We start from the raw sequence: 12,073 nt of genomic DNA, 5'->3' as shown, positions 1-12,073 counted from the left end.
AGGAAAATATCTGGACACAGACTGATAATCATATCTTCTTAATGGTATTGATTTGATACTGACAGTTATTATCCTGCTTCTGGTCACTATAGATCTAATAACCTGTTTTGGTCACATGATCCACATTGACCATCATCGATGGGAGCAGTCCATGCTCATCTAACTGAAACATTACAGGAGCTTCTTTAGTGTTATAGAATATGATGTATATCATTCACCACTCATTAAATGAATAACCCACGTGTGCCAATTCTTTCCATTCATGTTGAATTTCACTGCCTGAAACTTACATTCTCTCTTTGGACTGCTGTGGATGCTTAAAGAATTTCGAGGTCTGTAAGCTACTGCCGTCATTATCATCTCATTCAACAGTTGGGATTTAATTTTGGAAATTATTGTTCATGTAGAGTAAAAGAGCGGCTAAAGCAGGGAATGATTTAGGCTATGACAAGTAACATAAATGCAGCGTTTGTGGTTTCTCGTGTTGTTTCTGATGACATGCAGTGAGAAACCAAACGTTTTCAGAACTGGGTAATGCCAGTCCATCTTTGATATGCAGTCTTTTATTTGTAATATCTTTAGTAATTCAGAAATAAATTATTTTTCCCAGCCATAAACCTAAAACAGAAAATAAAAAGAAGGAAAAGGAAAGTTAGAATTGATTTATTTCAATAAGGAGAGATTGTTTGGAAGAACTGAACACGATTTATTGAGCTGCAGAAACTAAGTCTAGATGCTTGTAGTGGTGAAGATGAGACTGAGGCTTGGGTGGAGCTCTGGGTTTCTCAGGTGAGGTTGAGATGTGGGTGGAGGTGGGCTGCACAAATGAGAGTCTTAAAGGGAGAGCGCACAGATTTAAACCACGCAGAGTGAGGGCTGATTGGCTCAAAGACGGCAGGCAAGAAGATGATTGGATTAATGTAATGACATCACTGACAGTGTGGTAAAGTGGTAGTGATGTGAACAACAGACTAGCTGCTGAAGATGCAGGAAAGCAGGCAGATGAGTGATTACAGATCTTCTTTACTGAACTTAAGCATAAGCTTCATTTAAATGCCCCCCTAGAAATCCCCATCGGACTACCTGTAGATGTGCTGATTTTATGGAAGGAACCAAATCTGGTGAGAGAAGGACGAGCGATTGTGATGGAGGGGACAAGAAACATCAGTTTTTTCAGTGGGTCAGAGCCAAAGAGCCAGCTGTCAGGAGCAGAGAGGATCCTCAGTGTAAAAAGTTGATATTTGATCTTTGTGCATGTCCAAAGTTTCACATGTGGGAGACTTCGGATTGGAGTTGACCAGATTTATCACTAGCTTTCCTAAATGTTTTGATTGTTAAGGGTTTAATAAATGGTGGCTCTTCAGGCAGAGTCAAAGGTCACCTGACAAGCAGAAAAAAGTGAACCATCATGTCTTCGCCTTCCCAGACTGCAGCACCGCCTGATGATGTTGCTGTTATGTCACTGGATAATCCTCCAATGCGTTGATAAAGCCACTTGCACCCCAATTAATTGCGATTAGGCTAAAAGCTCCATTCAAACATACACGAAAAGCCCACTGCTAAAATGATCCCCTGTTACTGTGCCAGTAACAGTCATTGCCTTTGATTAGGTTTGCAGTCTAACTTCGGGTTACCAGATTAGAGGTCCATACATGCTGATTTGTTTTTGCACAGTTTATGTGATTAAATGCCGTGTGCACTCAGTTACAGCTGAGCTTTGAAAGTTAATGAGTTTTTAGATTGAAATCAAATTTTTCAAGATGTCTGTTGTTTTACTTCATTTGAAAATATAAAATCACCTTGAAAGAGTGAATGCAGGGAATTTTTGGCATTATCTTTTTGGAAGCAGGTAGAGATTAGGAGTAAAACTTTTGGTATGTTCAAGGACAATTTGACTTTTGGACTTTGAGACCACAATGATGAGTTTTACTATTACAAAATCAAATATTCTACAAATGTTTTTTGTAGATTTGGTTCTCTTCAAAAGGCAGATCCAAAACCAACATTTGAAATTTGGTACAAGCTGTGAAGCAAAGGCAATTACAAAAAGTATTAATGTTATTTTGGTTGCTTTTACATTTACAATGGCTTGGATCTTTTTCCAGCTATTACAAAGAGTGATGTGTAACAAATAACATGTTATATGAACTATTGTTGCAGACTAAATAAACTCTTTGATGGACAGTTTTCTGTGATGAAAACAATGTTAAAGCCTCATTGTGACACAGTGAAGGTAATCACAATTTTCCAAAATAAAAGTAAAATCAGGCCACCAAAAGATAGAAAAGACAAGAATGAGAAACAGAATAATAACAGAAATTACCAGAAAAAAAGAAGAATACATCAACAAAAAGAATTCACAAGCTGAATCCAAAGACCTCCTACTCAGACTCAGAAAACTAAGACTTAGTTTTCTTTATTGGATTATAAAACAACGCTCCTCAGACAGCTGAGGCTGGAGAATGAAGCTCTGTCTTATAATAATGTTTCGCTCCTGTGTGATTTGGTGACCTCTGTAGCTCTTAGTGGTAAATACAAATGCAAAAGTATTCTGGGAATAGAAAAACAAACTATTGTTTCTTAATAAAGAATTCAAGACCTTTTCACTTTATGCTGCATGTGGCATGAGTCAGTATAACGCAGGTCACAGTGGAAGTGACGAGTGTGTTCCACGAGTCCCTGCAAATGTTCAACTGTTGCACTGTTAAAGAATGAAAAATGATTATTTTACTGATTTATATTTTGATTCATTTTGAATGAATGACGTGTAAACTCTTTGACAGATTTCTGCATTTCTTATTTTTATTTCATAGCTAAAGTCAATGCGGTGAGGATGTAATCATGCTGGGTGTCTTGGCTCACCAACGTGCTGCAAGAATACCCTGGCTGCTTTTGGATAATGAATAAACATAATCCCATTAAATTTTCTTTCTGAATTTCTAGCAGCAGTCACGTCCATTGTAGGTTAAAGACCCTAAAATATTAGAGAGAAAATCCCAACAACCAAACAACCCAGAATAGGTAGCACATGGCAACAGTGGGAAAGAAAAACTCCCTATTAACAGGAAGAAACTTCCAGCAGAACCAGGCTCAGGGACCAGAAACCATCCATCTGCCCCAACCAGTTGGGGTAAAGGAAGGAAGACAGGACAAACCATTTACTGTGGAAGAGATTAACTAACAATTAAATACAAAAGGGGAGCATTAGGTAGCCTGAGCCTATGGTAGCATAACTAAAGATGGTTTAGAGTCCCCTGATCCAGCCCTATCTACTGTATATGCTTTATCAAAAAGGGAAATCTAATCTTAAAACTTTCCTTTTTTCCTAATCCTCATTCTTTTTTAAAATATCCTAGGAACCAGAAGTAAGTCCGCAGTCTAAGAGCGAAGTGTTCTGGGGTGATTTGGTACTATAAAAATATGATGGGCCCTGATGGTTCGAGACATTGTACACGAGGAGCATTATAAATTTGTTTCTGGATTTATGTCCTCTTTGGGCCTTGTCAGTACTCTGGCTGCAGCATTTTGGATGAGCTGAAGGCTGCTAACAACCTGCTGATAATTCATTATCAGCAGGCTGTTATAAAATAAGTAAATGTCTAGAAGTAATAATAATTTAGTAATTCAGAAGCAGGATATTATTAAGACATTCCTGTATTTTAACTGATTGATGAATGTTATCTGCCTACATGAGTTTCTTCTTTTAGTTAATTTAAAGAAGTCCAGAATGACTGAGAACCTTCACAGACATAATGAATGGTATCATCTGCATAGAAATTAAAATGTATGTCATACTTTCTAATAACACTGTCTTAGACAAGCACGTATAATGTAAACAGAATTGGTCCTAGCACAGAACCCTGTGGAACTCCATAACTAACCTTAGTGTGTGAGGAGGACTCTCCATTTACATGAACAAATTGGAGTGTATTAAATAGATATGATACAAACCACTGCAGAACAGTACCTTTGATCTGGTCTGTTCTAGTCTTTGTAGTAAAATATTAAGGTCAGGAGTATCACATGCTGCACCGGGGTCAAGAAGGATGAGCACAGAGATGAAAAGAAGATAAGAAGATCATTTATAAACTTAACTAAAGCTGTTTCTGTGCCGTGATGCACTGACTGAAAATCCTGATGGAAACTCTTCAAATAAACCTTTCCTCTGCAGATGATCCCCCAGCTGTTTTACAACTACTCTTTCAAGAAATTAAGAAGAAAAGGTTTGAAATTGGCCTGTAATTAGTTGAGACAGCTGAGTCAAGTAAGGGCTTTTTAAGTAGTGGTTTAATTACAACCAACCACTTAAAAGCCTGTGCAAGATATCCTGTTGATAAAGACAAATTGATAATATTTAAGACTGAAGCAGTAATTAATTGTAAGACGTCTTTGAACAGTGTTGTAGGAATGGGTCTGATGTCTTATCTGGAGAATTTATGTAGGAGGGATTTGTGAAACTGCGGGAGATCAGAATGTAAGAACTGGATCAGTTTGCCTGTTGTATTCATCACCGTCTCCCAAACTTTTATTTCTGCACAAGGGCAAACACGGCCTCATCATAAATTCCATATCAGCTGTTTATTTCCAAAAACAATGTTCTAACTTAAATATTTTTGTTACCTAATCTGCAGATGGGTTGCTAGCCCCGGTCTCTTTTGTGAGGGTTATGCAATTGAAAGAAATTATATAAAAAAATTAGAATTTAGTCTTGTATAAATATCAGTGATACGGGAGTGATGGGCAGGGATCTAGCTCTCTATCCATCTGCATGTGAATAACACACAAACTCATAAGACTGGGCAGCGTGATTGTCCAGCTGCTCTGCTGTCACGCTGTTTTTCTCTCTCCATCTCATCCTTTCTTCCTCTTGCTTTTGTGTTGCAGGTCATCTGGCTAACGGGTTAATTAGCTGAATGAATTGCTTTGCAGTGGAAATGTCAGGCTCACTGACTGCAGTTTGACTTCCTGGATGGAAGGTTAAAGGTCGACGGCAGGTTTACTGAACCTTTTCCCTGTCACCTTTATCGAAATGTCATCCAGGAACCATTAGCGCGTGCTCTGCCGGGAGACACTTCATGTGTTAGACTGAAGAACAGATGACTTTGCAGATGCTGACAGAACCGGCGCGCAAAAAGTAGTCCTCGCTTCGAGATTCTGATGATGCTTCTGGATACTGACCCATTCGGGACACCTGGAGACAGAAGATTAAATTCCTCCCGCTGTGGTAGAATTTACTGGGAATACTTCAGATTTTTTTCTAAATATTCTCACTGACGCTCAGAACATGATGAAACCTTTCCTGTACCTCTGCTGTCAGTCCCAAATCTCTCCTTGCAAAGAAAACTTCCCCATGACCAAGCACATGGAAATATAATTATTGGATTTATGATATTTTCTATGTCGAGTCCTGATCCTCAGAGGATAAACTGTGACGATTTAGTGACCTCCTGACTCAAAAATATTAAACCTCACAGTTCTAGCATTTCAGTTGCCATCACTTTATCCTTCTTGACTTGTGTCAGATTATTATTACCTATGTATACATGCAAGTTTCCAAAAAACATATCTCTATATGAAATACAGACGAGAGGAACCATGTTGGTGGGGCAGTGTGAGCCTTATTACTCTCAAACAGTAAGGCTCAAACGCAAATCAAACAAATATAAAAAAGCTAATTTTATGGTTGTTACTCTTAAATTAATCCCAAACAGAAAAACAGAGTAAACAATTTAACTAATCTGAGGTTAGTTGGGAATGAGGAGAGGCTGCAAAGTGTAAAAGAGGTGATATCAGGAACGCTCACACTCCTGCCGGAAAGTTTGTTTGGACGAGGTATTAAATCAGAGTTTTTCTTTCTCTTGTAAAGACAAACAGATGGCAGGCGGAACATTTACCGTCTTATACTGTCTGAGTCACTTCAAAGACTGACTTGGGTCATCTTATGACGCACAATAGTTTGTTATCTCCAATTGTTGCTTTACTTTACAGATATATTGAAATACCTTCAAGTCGGAATGCTGGAAAGTCACATTTTGGGTTTGCTGTTTGCATGCGTTCAGAACTGAATGAGGTGTTATTGTGAAACCCTGCGGCTCTTCTTTTCAGACATGCCTGTAAACCACGCGCTGATGATCGGTTAATATTATTTTAAAACATCGCCTTTTGTAAGAGATCCTTTCATTTAGGCCTGGTGCGGAAAGACCACACTTGTAAACATACAATGCAAAAATCCACCATATTAAGTTCAATCAACACCCTGCTGCTGCCCATGGCGTCACATTCAATTCAGTGACGCAGGGAAAGAATAAAGCTGATTGCTGCTGTTCAAAGTTTACTGCGTCCTTATAATGTGACTCATTAGGAGCATTTTTAACTGTTTTTCATAACAAACGTTGTTCGGTGTTTCTATAAAAGAGAGAGGAGATCATTCCACTGAGTAATGGACTTGTACATCACTAGCGGCTAGAAAACACACAACAGGATGGAGAAAGAGTAATTCCACAGATCCTGAATTCACAAATTCACAGCTGAGCAATTTGTCTAATAGTTGTTGAGACGTTCCGCTCAACAAGAGAAATGTCAGCTTCATGGTAGCAAAAAACGTGTGTGTGTATGAGCGTGTGTGAAACCAGCAAATGTTGGAAATAGTCCAGGGGAGACGCCCGTGCTGGAGATAGAACAATACACAAGGATGTTTTCATATTCTCCGAGTTCTGCCATGTATGAAATTGATTTTTGTAAGATGTCGTTTGAAACAAGGGGGCAACATTTATTTAAAATGAAATGCTACCGTGGACAATTCCCAAATTTAGAAGTTTGACTCTGGTGAGAAATTCTGGAGCACAATCCAAGAAGACAAGTCAAGACAACCTGGATGGCTCTGTCACTCAGCCGTAAACTGAGGAAGGAACTGGGACAATCATATTGATATTTCTTATAGGTGGCGCTAAAGTATTTCAGTATTTCAGATCTCATAGAAATTCTTCCAGGTTCCATATGTTTTAGTGGATAGGGCTGTCAGTTCATGTTATTATTTTTGAAATATTCATTGAAATGTTGCTAAAAATTGATATGTATTCAGCACTGGCCTGGCCTACTCTACTGACCTGTCAGTAAACTGAGGTAGTAAATAATGGAGGAGGACACTAGAGAGCATAAAGAACAATGGCCAAAGAAACGGACAATTTGCCTTTGGTAATTTAGGTTTTTGATTTTCTGCCCAACACCACAAAGGCGCGCATTATCTCTAAACGACACGTGCGTAATTCGAAGTATTAAATTGAACAATTGTTGGTTTGTCACAATATTTCAAGCTCTTCATTACAAACGATAAAAGATCAGGCCATTGGCTTGAATCCATCAGGATGCACTTAGTTTTTGTTACGTTCATCCTCACAGCCCTCCCCACAGGTGAGGTTTGACTCACGAGCACTTTGCATTCAAAACGGTTTGAAAGAGTCAAGTGACAACACTCAACTGGGCCACAGAGGCAGGCCGACTGACCAGCAGACATCCCACCAGCACGGCTTAAAGAACAGAACTGATGATAGCTCACACCCCACCGCGGGAGAGCTGCACACTCTTCAATATTATCAACTTCCAGCAGAGATTCATTATTTATGCTCTACATTTCACACACATGCGGGCATGCACACACACACACCAAAGAAACCTCTGGAGGTTAATCTAATTTGTCAACAGTGTGTGTTTGGGAGTCTGTGTGTTCCAGCAATTTGTCACTCTTTCATACTGCAAATAATTCATTAACTGTCACAGCTTTGCTCTTATTTTTCATGTCACTGTTCCTCCTCTGTTACTCTGAACTAAAAGCTTTGACTCACATTTATTTACCTCACGTTTTTGTTTGTACATTCCCGCCGCAGCGGTGCCGTGTGTCCCCCGCTCGTTTCTTCTACGGCTTCCCGTTAACGTTTGCCGCTACAACCGCTGATTTCCCCTCAGGGATCAATAAAGTTTCATCTGATCTTATCAATTGATGTTTACTGTCAGCGTCTAATTAATTTGGCTCGTTGGCAGCAGGTAGATTACAGATTACACTCTATTTATTAAAGCGGGACGAAACAAGGCCGTTGAATGTAAAGCAGCTCCCTGATGAAGAAAACGAGCAGGTCGGCTAAACCGCGAGGTTGCTTCCTACGTGACCTTTGACCTCTACATCCTTCCTACTCCAAGGGATATACAGCTTAAATGTTGTATAACATGGATGTGATACGATGATGAACTCTGATGTGTTTGCACATCTTATTCAGAGTGTATATGCTCAGGTTTATATATAGTTAGGTCCACAGTTTTTACAGTTTCACCTCCGTCCACCGACATAGTGGATTTTAATTCAAACAAGCAGGTTATGGTTGAAGTGCAAACTTTCACTCAAGAGGTTTTCTAGAACTTTTGCATTAACTACAAGGGATTTTCATCGCAGCTTTAAAGAAAATCCTGATATTTAAAATGAGTTCATCCAGTTCATTTTGAACCTTGGAAAATTAGGGATGTTGTTTTCGCACTCCTCAATGCAAAAACTCTGTTAAACCCCCTGAATTAAAGCCTAAAGTCTACATCTCAGTCAGATCATGACAAACAGTGTGTGTCACTGCTCATAGTGCAACATTTCTAACACACAAACATGAGCAAACGCTGTCAAATTAAGCACAACCTGCTGCTCACCTTAGCACACTGTTTTAAGGTTTAAACTTAGATCAGCAATGTTTCACACATTCCTGTTTTGTGGAAGTTTGAGAGAAAGGCTCACTTCGATCTCCATTTGTTCAATATAGAAATCCAGAACAGCTTGACCTGCGTTAGCAGAAAGACTGGAAACATATGAAACAATCAGCCTTGTGTAGTTTGACGGTACTCATACTTTACTTGAGTCTTTTAGATTTGACAAGGTTTAGAAAGAGGCATACAGACTCAGGGACAACTGTATTAACAACGGCAAACTCCGAGAAGAGAAAGAACTTCTAAACATGTTCTCCTGGGTGCAGAAATGTGACCAGCAGATAACCTCACTGTCATGGCCATGACACCAGTTGATTGAGGTGCTGTAATACTAGTAGATAGTAAACTGCTGATAAACAGATGCACATGGTCAGCAGCAATACAGACTTGGCCTCGGGAACATGATTGATTGGCATCAAGGAGCCTAAAGTGAGCCAAGTGAACCATTACAGCATCACCAGCAGGAGCCTGGACTGCTTAAAGGAGGCAGATTGGATTCATGGATTCATGCTGTTGATGCCAGCGTCAGCAGAAATGAACATTTATCAGACCAGGTTCTGTTTTTCCAGGATATGCTGTTCGATAATATTGTGAGGACGTACTTTAACTCTGCAACAGTTCATTGGGAAGTTTAGTACTTTTTAACGGTATGTATATTTGATTGCTGGTGATATATATAGCCAGGCATTAGAGAATATTAAACTGTACAACAGTCACTGCTGCCAGCTGCAACTCTAATCAGTTACTTCTAATGTTACATTTAAAAGTACTTTAAAGGTACTTTTCAAGCCTTTGAAATGTCAAGAGTTTAAAATGTTGATTTAAAGGTGTGTTTAAATAATTCTGCACTTTCAATAAAAGTGCAAAACCAGACATTACTCTTTCTTATCCATACAATAATGAGCAACCACACAGATTTTCCAGAATCCAGCTTTGGACAATAAATATCGTGGTTCCTTGCAAGTTTCTGCAGATTGTATTTGTTTCTTTGCTGCCTTAAATCAACAATTTCCGCTGAGTGGTTTTTCCCCAAACCAATCCAACACCTTAAAATGAACCATGATGCTAACAGAGCACAGATCGCATAGTGCAACTCAGTCACAGTCTCGGTGGACAACCTGAATTCAGCTCAGTTGATAATCTTCTGAGTATTCAGTTCGTAGGTCTTAATAAGCTGTGCTGTTTAGGCTGTTTCTGCACATCTGCAAGTTCCTTTGTAGCTCACCTCCACCCCAGCTCCTCCTTTCATGTGTTTCTGACTTAATCATTGTTACATTTGTTATCATTAGTGATCCTGACTCTGGTCTAAAATGGCATTCCTGAATGACAAGCTCTTCAAAGCCTCCGAGCATCAATGCTAAACGTCTGCTGGAAGCACTGAAGGGCGATGCCATCATTAAAAGGCTGGAATGCTCATCTGTCCACATACTTTTGGTCATGTACTGGGCGTCAAACTGCATCTCGAGGATAAGCTGGAATCTGAGCGTTCGGCCCAAACGGGTCTGCTGGGCCCGCAGGTGTCTGGAGGGAAATTTTTAATAATCGTTCCGTGGAATGAGTCATTTGTGCAGCTGAAATTACAAATCATTCCTGCAATTTCTCATTTGTCACTTTTATTTTTTGCCTTACTTTTGTGTACAGTGCCATTGAATTGCTTCATTCATTCCCTCGCATTAATAATTCAATAATTCAGTTGAATAATTAATATTCTTATCAGCTTCTTTCCATTTGTCCCTGCCCCCCTGACACCATCACTTTGGACCACTTGGATTAATGCAGTTTAACTTTGCTGAACTCTGATTGGATGTTTCGTGCAGCACAGCTCTCTGGGACTCGTAGTCGACTTCTGCCGTGAAGCACAGTCTGGTACTATTTTTTAAAATCAATGAAGCAGAAATTTTTTACAGCACAGTTTCTCTTTGTTTGATGATTAATGATGATTATCTGCAGAGGACTGTGGGATTTTAATGAATCTTGTTGTTCTTCTGCCAGCATAATTAACTTCATTTCCTAAACAGTTAAGAGTCCACCCGTGTGTTTCCTGCTCTCACGTTGCCTTCAGGACATCTCGAATGAAAGGAAAGGTTTCCTGCACTCTTTAAACAGCAGCCACTGTGTATGGAAAGTAATAAAACATTAATTTTCATTCAGTTCACATTTATCTTATTTATATAAATAGTTGAAGACAGACAAGGTCAAAAACATGGAAGAAAAGGTCAAATTTTTAACACTAGTTTCTATGTCTCTGTCTCATGATTTTAATGCAAAACTCTTTCGCACCTTTATTATCAGTTAATACTTTATAATAGAGAATAGATCTTCACCACGGGACTACAACATGGCTGTCACTGAAACAAAGACAGCTCATACACACAGGAAAAACTGTGCCCATGGTCTCTTCATCCCTGGACTATAAAAGCTGTGTTCGCTCTTCTTCATTACTATGTATATAAAATCAGGTACACTGGTATCACATATCAGTAACAGCATTTCACTTAAATAATATTGCATTGTGAATAAAAGCAAAGAAAATATTAATTAAAATAAATGCATGAGTGGAAAATGCCATTAATGTCGAGCATGTTTAATTCTGGATGTGATTCTTTTTCTCAGTTAGTTCTAGGTTACGCACGATATTGGCTTTGTTAAAAAAAAAGGGTCAAAAATCCAAATTTTAAAAAGTAGCAAATGGTCAAATTTCAAAGACAATATCATAAAATAAATTAGAACATAAGAATCGAGCTCCACTTCTGTTTACTGTTAAGTTGCCTAATCTACAACATCCAATCGGATTTGAGATGTTTGTGTAATCTAGTGTTGCCCAACCAAATGATCATGTGTGCCATGGAAGATTATCTGCTTCCACCTGATTAGTACTCTAAGCAACCGGCGTGAGTAATGGGCAGAACAATTACATTACCTACCACTAGAGGGCAGTACAACTACCTGCTCTAATTAAATGAGTTTCCAACTGCTAGTAAAACAGAAGAAGAAGAAGAAGAAATTACAGAATAGTCATGCTGTGAGAGACAGCACAATAGATAAATATTTGAAAAGAATAAGTAGCCAGTCTGACTTGGGTCCTGGAAGAAATTCTGACCCAGATGAAGGCCCTAGCATGAGTAGTGGTCAGAAGAAAGCAAAAAGCTATACCGGGGACAAACGGAGCCAATTCCACAATGGCTGGTGCGCAGGCAAAAATGATCAATATGCTTTTGTGACATTTTTGTTTGGCGGTGTGCCGTCTGATTTTTCTAACGTGAAATATGTGCCGTGGCTCCAAAAGGTTGGGAAACACTGGCGTAATCTGTACAAGCTAAAGGTCTCAAAATGA

The sequence above is a fragment of the Copadichromis virginalis genome, linkage group LG2 (assembly GCF_057382275.1).
Source record: "Copadichromis virginalis isolate Kocher_CV1m ecotype Utaka linkage group LG2, C_Virginalis_male_GT1.1, whole genome shotgun sequence".
NCBI classification, from domain to species: Eukaryota; Metazoa; Chordata; class Actinopteri; order Cichliformes; family Cichlidae; genus Copadichromis; species Copadichromis virginalis.
Note: the sequence above shows the minus strand (reverse complement) of the source record.